The sequence below is a fragment of the Marmota monax genome, unplaced genomic scaffold, assembly GCF_021218885.2.
Source record: "Marmota monax isolate L192 unplaced genomic scaffold, Marmota_monax_Labrador192_F-V1.1 WCK01_AAM20220418_F8-fsc00140, whole genome shotgun sequence".
Lineage (NCBI taxonomy): Eukaryota > Metazoa > Chordata > Mammalia > Rodentia > Sciuridae > Marmota > Marmota monax.
The window spans coordinates 3,492,205-3,504,166 of record NW_026694256.1 but is presented as its reverse complement, the minus strand read 5'-3'; positions in this window follow the sequence as shown (position 1 = coordinate 3,504,166).

The window sequence follows — 11,962 nt, the reverse complement described above, 5'->3', positions numbered from 1 at the left end:
GTTTACAAGTGTATTCACTTTATCAGAATGCATTGAGTTACACATTCATTTGCAGATGACTCCTATGTTTTTGTTTTATTTTATAAGGACAAAATTAGGAGATGATGGTAGGATATTGAACCCATTTGCTATCTATCTGAGTATAGATATGCAGATATTATATAGCAAGGATTCCCATTTTTGTACTTCAGAGTTTACATAGTTTACATAGTCATAGTCATATACTTTATGATTTTCATAATAATCTGGTGACATTTAGAAATAAATTATTATTGTCCTCTTTAAAATAGAAAGAAATTACAATTAAGGGTCTAGACTGTAGAATACTAGCAATCAATCTATATGCTTATATAGACACCAACCCACAACACACATGCACATACCTCCCCACACACACCTTCAAATAGGTGTTTACAAGCAAATAGGAGATTTATCAAGCACTTCCACTTTACCACCCACCCCAAAGGCTGTACTGATAGTGAATAAGTAAGATCTGCCTTTTCCCCTGCTTTACAGATATCCCATGTTATCCCTGGGTAATTACTGTTTCTAAAGTATGTTTCCATGGGTTCTTTCACAACACGAACTATGTGCTTCAAGGTCACGTACTTCATGTAATCTTTCTTGCACAACTTTTTACAAGCTAACTTCATTTTAAAGTCAGAGATAAGGACAAAAGATAACTAATGCTTCTTTAAAATATACTCAGCCCTCTTTTTTGGATGAAGAAAAGAACTTGTCCTTATAGCAGAATGTTTCAGAATGTAATTTTAACCTGGGATTGTATGATGAGAAATCTTGACTTTCATCTTGCTGACTGCTCTTGGGCCTTCAATATTTGATAATTAATAGAAAATAAAAGTAGTGCTATGAATACTAAGAATGTAAGGATGCAATAATAATTTTAGAAAGCTGCACAAAAGTAATGATCATCAAAAATATTGTGTTAGAAAGAAAGAAACATCCAAAGAATTACTGTGATTTGTTACAGGAATTCCAAATTTAACCCTTATATGAACCTGGACAACAATAACTGTTTTTGTACTTATGGGCTGTACGAAGATATGCAAAACTCAAAAGAGCATGCAATAGTTCTTGACCAGCTGGTTTCAGCAAGCTCACCTTACATAATGTGTCTGCGATAGTATTATTAAATCAAGCAGTGAGGAACCTTCACTTACAAGCTTCTACCAGACAGAAAACACCAGAAGTAGGGTCATTGCAATGGCTGCTTTGTAATTCATTATGAGCAAGCAGGCATAAGATCTAGGAAAAGATTCATTGCAATACACACACACACACACATTTATGTGTATATATATATGCAAATACATAGTATACATAAACACACATATGCATATATATACATATGCATATATACACGAATACATAAAATTCTTATTCTAGAAAGTAGCCAATGAGACAACACACAAACTCTTTAAAATTCTACTTCTTCATTGTGTGGGTGTGTGGGCTTTTTGTTTGTTTATTTGTTTTTGTTTTTTTCTGGACAAGAATTTCTGCTACAATACTTTGAAAGAAATGTTACATTGAAGCCAAACACTGCTTATTTTTAAGTTGCAAAACTTTCATCTTGACTTGAATAATGTATCATCTTAAGATTTACATTATTGATCAAGCCTTTAAAATTCTGCATTATGAACAAATAAAAGTAATAATACTAGCAGTTTTCCAAGACCACATAGTGTTATTGCTGGAGATGCAAATCGTAATATTCTCTCAGTAAGACTATATTTATAAGAGGCAAGTGTTTCTCTATCAAACTGCATTTATTTGCCCTAAATATCTTTCCTACACCTTATTGAAACTTTTCTTGGAAACAGAAGATAAAACAAGTAGGTTAAATGGGACATTATGATACTCTAAGTAGAAACAAACTCTAGGACTTTGAAGGACACTGTCATTTATATTTGTAAATATAGAAGGAAACCTTCTTTTTTTCATTATTGCCTGAACTTTTAAACCCATAATTAAACATAATTTTTCATGGTTAAAAAATTAGTGATAATCTTATCTTTTATAAACTCATATAAAGGTAAACAGGAAGGATTAAATGTACATACCATCGCATATAAAATCACATAAATATAAACAAAAATGAACCCATTTTGTAGTTGTTTTTTAGTTATATGACAGTAGAATGTATTTTGACATATCATATGTACATGGAGAATAACTTCCCATTCTTATGGTTATACATGAGATGTGGAGTTACATCTGGCATGTATATATGAACATTGGAAAGTTATGTCCAATTCATTCTACTGTTTTTCCTATTCTTATCCCCCCTTCTTTCCCTTCATTCCCCTCTGACCAATCAGGTGAACTGCCATTCCTCCCTCACCCCTATTGTAAGTAAGCATCCGAATATCAGAGAGAACATTCTGCCTTTGTTTTTTTTTTGTTTTGTTTTGTTTTGGGAATTGGCTTATTTCACTTAGCATGATAGTCTTCAGTTCCATGCATATGCCATAATTTCATTCTTCTTTATGACTGATATTGCATTCTGTATATGTACCACATTTTCTTTATTCATTCATCTGTTAAAGGACACTTAGGTTGGTTCCATAGCAGAGCTATTGTGAATTGATCTGCTATAAACATTGATGTGACTGTGTCACTATTATATGCCAATTTTAAGTTCTTTGGGCATAAAACAAGGAGTGAGATAACTGGGTCAAATGGTAGTTCCATTCCAGGTTTTCTGAGGCATCTCCATACTGCTTTAGCAGAGTGTTTGCACCAATTTGCACTCCCACCGCAAGTATGGGTGTACATTTTTCTCCACATCCTTACCAACATTTATTGTTACTTGTATTCTTGACAGTTGCCATTCTGAGAGTAAAATGAAATCTCGGTGTGGTTTTAATTTGCATTTCTCTAATTGCTAATGATGTTGAACATCTATTCATATATTTATTGACAATTTCTATTTCTTCTTCTGTGAAGTGTCTGTTCAGTTCCTTTTCCCATTTATTGATTGGGTTATTTTTTTTTGGGGGGGGGGTAAATTTTTTTAGTTCCTTTGCTATAAAGAAGCTTTTTAGTTTGATAAAATCCCATTTATTGCTACTTGATTTTACTGCTTGCACTTTAGGAGTCTTGTCTTGTTGAGGAATTTGGTTCCTAAGCTGACATATGGAGATTTGGACCTATGTTTTCATCTGTTAGGCACAGGGTCTCTGGTCTAATTCTTTGGTCCTTGATCCACTTGGAGTTGAGTTTTGTGCAGGGTAAGAGATAGTGGTCTAATTTCATTTTATTACATATGGATTTCCAGTTTTCCTAGCACCATTTGTTGAGAAGACTATCTTTTGAGCCTATTTTTTCCTGATAAAAATTTCCTGATATGTCATTTTTCTTTAATTTCCACATATATTAAAAAAAGTAAATCAAATCTTAACATCAAGTCAACACTGTTAAATTCTTTCACAGAATTAAAATTTTAATAATGCTACTTAGTCACTAAAAGGAAAAGCCAAGATTGTTATCAATACCAAATTGGTTTTGAAAAACTAAAGGATACTGTGTCACATTATTTTCTTATTCCCTGTGATTATTGACATGTGATTTTATCTAGGATTTTGCTGAGAATTGTAGACAAACAACAAAAACGTAGGTTTTGACATTCGAATTCAGATTTGCCTATGCCAGCAACAAGCATATTCAAATAATTCAACATATTTGAGAAGCAATATTTTTGAATGATGGTTTTGGAAATTTTCATAATGAATGCAAAACAACAAAAATGACCTTTTATCTGTTTTCAATTTTGGCATTGTATTAACACAAAACTTCCTACATATTGAATACATTGTGATGGTTTACAAAACAAAACAGATTCTACTGCTATTTAATGAAAGCTATAAAATCATACTTAGTAAGTATGGTCTATAGTACCTTCCCTCAATGTTCTAAGGAAGTCGTAGGAAAACACTGGGGAATGCCAATGCTGCCTTTTTAGTGAACAGAGAAAAGAATGAGCTAGAAAGGCAGAGCAAAAGTTGTGCATATAAACTTAGCAAGATGCCAGGCAAGACCAAGATCAAGCCCACATCATCTGAGACACAAAATAAGATGTCTGCTTACCCGGAGACCCAGAATACAGCATCAGACATTGGATTGTCAGAACTGAGGTTCCTTGACCTGCTAAGAATGCAGGGAATACACAGATCACTGCAGTGAAAATTTTCATTTCTAGAATTTTTTGTAGTTTGAACCATTAGTTTGCAAAAGAAAGTATTTATATTTCTCATTTTTCTTGAAGCCTAAGAATGTCACCATAAACAATATGCAAAACAGGGCTATGTTTATTAATAATGCTGCTCTGCCAAGAAAACCTTCCTTAGCTTTTAAAATAATTGTTCATATTTCCATTCTATTTCTCATACTACCTAATCATTGCTTAGCCTGTGTGGGAGACTGAATCTAGAACCTCAGCAAATGCCCAAATCCTTAGATGCTCATGTTCTTTATATAAAATATCATAGTACTTGCATATATCTATACATGTACTCCTGTGTACTTTAAATGTTCTCTATATCCCTTCTATTGAATACAATGTCAATGATGTGCAAATAATTGATATATTTTATTATTTAGGGAACAATCACAAAAAGAAAGTCTTCATATAGGCAAAATTTTTTTCCAAACATTTTTGATCTGTAATTGGCTGAGTTTGGAGATACAGAACTCCTGTATACGGAGAGGTAACTGTATTTTTACTGTGACCTAGAAAGAAAAGACTAGAAACTACTGTGGACCCCAATGAACCATGACATAATTTTCAAACCTTTACTCAAAACATGATAAAGTATAAAAAGAAATTTATAATTTAGTATCTTTTTGGCAACCAAGAAAAGTCACTGATTTAATACAGTAGAAACTCAAACTGTTTAGATAAAGTAGCATTTCATTATAGCTAGAAATATCTTCTTGTGACTTTCATTATCAAAATGTTCATTACACAAACTATAGAATATTGGAAAATAGTGCAATAATGTACAATGGGAATAGAGTATAAACAAAACTATTTTTTCTCTTCTTGTCTTCCTTCTTGCAGTAAAAAAGAAAAAAAATCAACTTCAAATAAATGAGAGCTAAAATAGAGTGTACAGAGAAGAGTCCTTAAAAGAACTGTGGATTTTCTTGCACATGCAGAGGTTGCTCACAGTTCCTCTGATCATTCACACTCCCCTCTCCTAACATGAAGTGCACTTTTCATTTTGAGGAAAATGATGTTTTTCCTGAATTACATTTCCAAGATACTAAATGGTACATATATTTGTGATTTTAAAGTAAAATGTTTTGGCAAAAAAACATAAAATAAATGACAAACTGGGGAATTGTTTATGTGGGATTATTTTAAAGATGGTACAATTTAAGTAATAGGTAGAAATTATAATTATGAAAACAAACTATTTTCAGATAATGCTGTAAATTTTTCAAACAGACTTAAACAAAGAACTACCATTGGATAATATTTTGAATAGTTTGAAATAACGTGTAAGAAAGTTTAATTCCTTTGATACCTGTATTTTTTTTTCATGAAAAACAAAACAAAAAGCCAGTCCCACCCCCCGCGCCTGCCAGGTAGGCGGAACTGTGACCACCAACAGAAAAGGCCCAGTGGCCCGCGGAGGGGCAGAGCTTCCAATCACTCCTGCAAGGTAGGCGGGCCTGCGACCCACCGGCAGAAGAGGAGCAGCGGCCTGCTGAGAGGCAGAGCCGCCCCCTCTCCCTGCGCCGGCAAGGTAGACAGAACTGTGACCACCCACAGAACAGGCCCAGCACCCTGCTGAGGGGCAGAGCCACCCCCCAACCCCCGCGCCTGCCAGGTAGGCGGAACTGTGACCACTGACAGAAAAGGCCCAGTGGCCCGCGGAGGGGCAGAGCTTCCAATCACTCCTGCAAGGTAGGCGGGCCTGCGACCCACCGGCAGAAGAGGAGCAGCGAACTGCTGAGAGGCAGAGCCGCCCCCTCCCCCTGCACCGGCAAGGTAGAGGGAACTGTGACCACCCACAGAGCAGGCCCAGCGGCCTGATGAGGGGCAGAGCCGCCCCCAACCCCCCGCGCCTGCCAGGTAGGCGGAACTGTGATCACCGACAGAAAAGGCCCAGTGGCCCGCGGAGGGGCAGAGCTTCCAATAATTCCTGTAAGGTAGGCGGGCATGCGACCAACCAGCAGAAGAGGAGCAGCAGCCTGCTGAGAGGCAGAGCCGCCCCCTCCCCCTGCGCCGGCAAGGTAGACAGAACTGTGACCACCCACAGAGCAGGCCCAGCGGCCTGCTGAGGGGCAGAGCCGCCCCCCACCCCTCGCGCCTGCCAGTAGGCGGAACTGTGACCACCAACAGAAAAGGCCCAGTGGCCCGCGGAGGGACAGAGCTTCCAATCACTCCTGCAAGGTAGGCGGGCCTGCGACCCACCGGCAGAAGAGGAGCAGCGGCCTGCTGAGAGGCAGAGCCGCCCCCTCCCCCCGCGCCTGCAAGGTAGACGGAACTGTGACCACCAACAGAACAGGCCAGACCTGCAACCGACAGACAGAACAGGCCCAGTGGCCTGAGGAAGGGTAGAGCCGCGCCCCCTGCGCCTGCAAGGTAGGCGGACCTGCGACCCACTGGCAGAACAGCCCCAGAGGCCTGCAGAGGGGCAGTGCCGCTGCCTGCGCCTGCAAAGTAGGCAGAACTGCGACCACCGACAGAACAAGCCTAGTGGCCCGCAGAGGGACAGAGCCACTGCCCGCGCCTGCGAGGGAGACTTTGCAACTATACAAGACCAATATAAATATATAAGGGGAAAATTCAATAGCACAACAGTTTCACCAAGTAGAAAGGAACGCGAACAGTATGAAGAGACAAGGAAAGAAAGGACCACAAGCAATGCAGGTCAACTCAACGTTAGAAGAGGTAATAGCTGCAACAGATGGAATGTCAGATAAAGAATTCAGTATATACATGCTTCAGATGATCTGGAGTATCAAGGAAGACAGCAGACAGCAAAATCAGACAATGAAAGATCACTTCAACAATGAATTACATAAATAAATCCAAGAAGCAAAAGATCAACTATACAGGGAGATAGAGGTTATAAAAAACAAACAAACAGAAATCCTAGAAATGCAGGAAGCAATAAACCAACTTAAAAACTCAATTGAGAATACTACCAGCAGAGTAGAACACTTAGAAGATAGAACATCAGACAATGAAGATAAAGTATTTCAACTTGAAAAGAACATAGACAGGTCAGCAAGACTGTTAAGAAACCATGAGCAGAACATCCAAGAAATACGGGATAACATCAAGAGACAAAATTTAAGAGTCATTGGGATACAGGAAGGGAGAGAGTTTCAAACCAAAGGAATGAGCAATCTATTCAATGAAATAATACGAGAAAACTTCCCAGACTTGAAGAATGAGACAGAATCCCAAATCCTAGAAGCCTACAGGACGCCGAATGTGCAAAATCATAAGAGATCCACACCTAGACACATTATAATGAAGATGCCCAACATACAGAATAAGGAGAGAATTTTAAAAGCTACAAGAGAAAGGAAGCAGATCACATTTAGGGGTAAGCCAATCAGGATAACAGCTGATCTATCAACACAGACTCTGAAAGCTAGAAGATCCTGGAATAACATATTTCAAACACTGAAAGAAAATGGGTTCCAACCAAGAATTGTGTTTCCAGAGAAATTAAGCTTCAGGATGGAAGATGAAATTAAAACCTTCCACGATAAACAAAAGTTAAAAGAATTTGCAGCTAGAAAACCATCTCTTCAAAACATCCTTGGCAAAACATTACAGGAAGAGGAAATGGAAAATAACAATGAAAACCAACAGTGGGAGGTAGGACAGTAAAGGGGGGAAAATAATCAATGAGGAAAACAAACCATGTTTAGTAACATAAATAAACAAATATGGCTGGAAGAACAACCCATATCTCAATAATAACCCTAAATGTTAATGGCTTAAACTCACCAATCAAGAGACACAGGCTAGTAGAATGGATCACAAAACAAGACCCAACAATATGCTGCCTACAGGAGACGCATTTGATAGGAAAAGACATACATAGGCTGAAGGTGAAAGGTTGGGAAAAATCATATCACTCATATGGACTTCGGAAACAAGCAGGAGTGTCCATACTCATATCAAATAAAATAGATTTCAAGCCAAAGTTAATCAAAAGGGATAAAGAGGGACACTACATACTGCTTAAGGGAACCACACACCAAGAAGACATAACAATCATAAATATATATGCCCCAAACAATGGTGCAGCTATGTTCATCAAACAAACTCTTCTCAAGTTCAAGAGTCTAATAGACCACCATACAATAATCATGGGAGACTTCAACACACCTCTCTCGCCACTGGACAGATATTCCAAACAAAAGTTGAATAAGGAAACTATAGAACTCAATAACACAATTAATAACCTAGACTTAATTGACATATATAGAATATACCACCCAACATCAAGCAGTTACACTTTTTTCTCAGCAGCACATGGATCCTTCTCAAAAATAGATCATATATTATGTCACAGGGAAACTCTTAGACAATATAAAGGAGTAGAGATAATACCATGCATCCTATCTGATCATAATGGAATGGAACTGAAAATCAACGATAAAAGAAGGAAGGAAAAAGAATACATCACTTGGAGAATGAACAATAGGTTACTGAATGATCAATGGGTTATAGAAGACATCAAGGAGGAAATTAAAAAATTCTTAGAGATTAATGAAAACACAGACACAACATATCGGAATCTATGGGACACATTGAAAGCAGTTCTAAGAGGAAAATTCATTGCTTGGAGTTCATTCCTTAAAAAAAGAAAAAACCAACAAATAAATGATCTCATACTTCATCTCAAAATCCTAGAAAAAGAAGAGCAAAACAACAGCAAAAGAAGTAGAAGGCAAGAAATAATTAAAATCAGAGCTGAAATTAATGAAATTGAAACAAAAGAAACAATTGAAAAAATTGACAAAACTAAAAGTTGGTTCTTTGAAAAAATAAACAAAATCGACAGACCCTTAGTCATGCTAGTGAAGAGAAGAAGAGAGAGAACTCAAATTACTAGTATACGGGATGAAAAAGGCAATATCACAACAGACACTTCAGATATACAGAAGATAATCAAAAATTATTTTGAATCCTTATACTCCAATAAATTAGAAGATAGTGAAGGCATCGATAAATTTCTTAAGTCATATGATCTGCCTAGACTGAGTCAGGAGGATATAGACAACTTAAACAGACCAATATCAATTGAGGAAATAGAAGAAACCATCAAAAGACTACCAACTAAGAAAAGCCCAGGACTGGATGGGTATACAGCAGAGTTTTACAAAACCTTTAAAGAGGAACTAATACCAATACTTTTCAAGCTACTTCAGGAAATAGAAAAACAGGGAGAACTTCCAAATTCATTCTACGAGGCCAACATCACCCTGATACCTAAACCAGACAAAGACACTTCAAAGAAAGAAAACTACAGACCAATATCTCTAATGAACCTAGATGCAAAAATCCTCAATAAAATTCTGGCAAATCGGATACAAAAACATATCAAAAAAATTGTGCACCATGATCAAGTAGGATTCATCCCTGGGATGCAAGGCTGGTTCAATATACGGAAATCAATAAATGTTATTCACCACATCAATAGACTTAAAAATAAGAACCATATGATCATCTCGATAGATGCGGAAAAAGCATTCGACAAAGTGCAGCATCCCTTTATGTTCAAAACTCTAGAAAAACTAGGGATAACAGGAACATACCTCGATATTGTAAAAGCAATCTATGCTAAGCCTCAGGCTAGCATCATTCTGAATGGAGAAAAATTGAAGGCATTCCCTCTAAAATCTGGAACAAGACAGGGATGCCCTCTCTCACCACTTCTGTTCAACATAGTTCTCGAAACACTGGCCAGAGCAATTAGACAGACTAAAGAAATTAAAGGAATAATAATAGGAAAGGAAGAACTTAAATTATCACTATTTGCGGATGATATGATTCTATGCCTAGAAGACCCAAAAGGGTCTACAAAAGAACTACTAGAACTAATAAATGAATTCAGCAAAGTGGCAGGATATAAAATCAACACGCATAAATCAAAGGCATTCCTGTATATCAGCGACAAATCCTCTGAAACGGAAATGAGGAAAAACACTCCATTCACAATATCTTCAAAAAAAATAAAATACTTGGGAATCAACCTAACAAAAGAGGTGAAAGACTTATACAATGAAAACTACAGAACCCTAAAGAGAGAAATAGAAGAAGATCTTAGAAGATGGAAAAATATACCCTGTTCATGGATAGGCAGAACTAACATCATCAAAATGGCGATATTACCAAAAGTTCTCTATAGGTTTAATGCAATGCCAATCAAAATCCCAACGGCATTTCTTGTAGAAATAGAGAAAGCAATCATGAAATTCATATGGAAAAATAAAAGACCCAGAATAGCAAAAACAATGCTAAGCAGGAAGTGTGAATCAGGCGGTATAGCGATACCAGACTTCAAACTATACTACAGAGCAATAGTAACAAAAACAGCATGGTACTGGTACCAAAACAGGCGGGTGGACCAATGGTACAGAATAGAGGACACAGAAACCAATCCACAAAACTACAACTATCTTATATTTGATAAAGGGGCTAAAAGCATGCAATGGAGGAAGGATAGCATCTTCAACAAATGGTGCTGGGAAAACTGGAAATCCATATGCAACAAAATGAAACTGAATCCCTTTCTCTCGCCATGCACAAAAGTTAATTCAAAATGGATCAAGGAGCTTGATATCAAATCAGAGACACGCCTTCTGATAGAAGAAAAAGTTGGCTACGATCTACATACTGTGGGGTCGGGCTCCAAATTCCTCAATAGGACACCCATAGCACAAAAGTTAATAACTAGAATCAACAGATGGGACTTACTCAAACTAAAAAGTTTTTTCTCAGCAAAAGAAACAATAAGAGAGGTAAATAGAGAGCCTACATCCTGGGAACAAATCTTTACTCCTCACACTTCAGATAGAGCCCTAATATCCAGAGTATACAAAGAACTCAAAAAATTAGACAATAAGAGAACAAACAACCCAATCAACAAATGGGCCAAGGACCTGAACAGACACTTCTCAGAGGAGGACATACAGTCAATCAACAAGTACATGAAAAAATGCTCACCATCTCTAGCAGTCAGAGAAATGCAAATCAAAACCACCCTAAGATACCATCTCACTCCAGTTAGATTGGCAGCCATTATGAAGTCAAACAACAACAAGTGCTGGCGAGGATGTGGGGAAAAGGGTACACTTGTACATTGCTGGTGGGACTGCAAATTGGTGCAGCCAATTTGGAAAGCAGTATGGAGATTTCTTGGAAAGCTGGGAATGGAGCCACCATTTGACCCAGCTATTCCCCTTCTCAGTCTATTCCCTAAAGACCTAAAAAGAGCATGCTACAGGGACACTGCTACATCGATGTTCATAGCAGCACAATTCACAATAGCAAGACTGTGGAACCAACCTAGATGCCCTTCAATAGATGAATGGATAAAAAAAATGTGGCATTTATACACAATGGAGTATTACTCTGCATTAAAAAATGACAAAATCATAGAATTTACAGGGAAATGGATGGCATTAGAGCAGATTATGCTAAGTGAAGCTAGCCAATCCCTAAAAAACAAATGCCAAATGTCTTCTTTGATATAAGGAGAGTAACTAAGAACAGAGTAGGGTCGAAGAGCATGAGAAGAAGATTAACATTAAACAGGGATGAGAGGTGGGAGGGAAAGGGAGAGAGAAGGGAAATTGCATGGAAATGGAAGGAGACCCTCAGAGTTATACAAAAGTACATACAAGAGGAAGTGAGGGGAAAGGGAAAAATAATACAAGGGGGACAAATGAATGTCAGTAG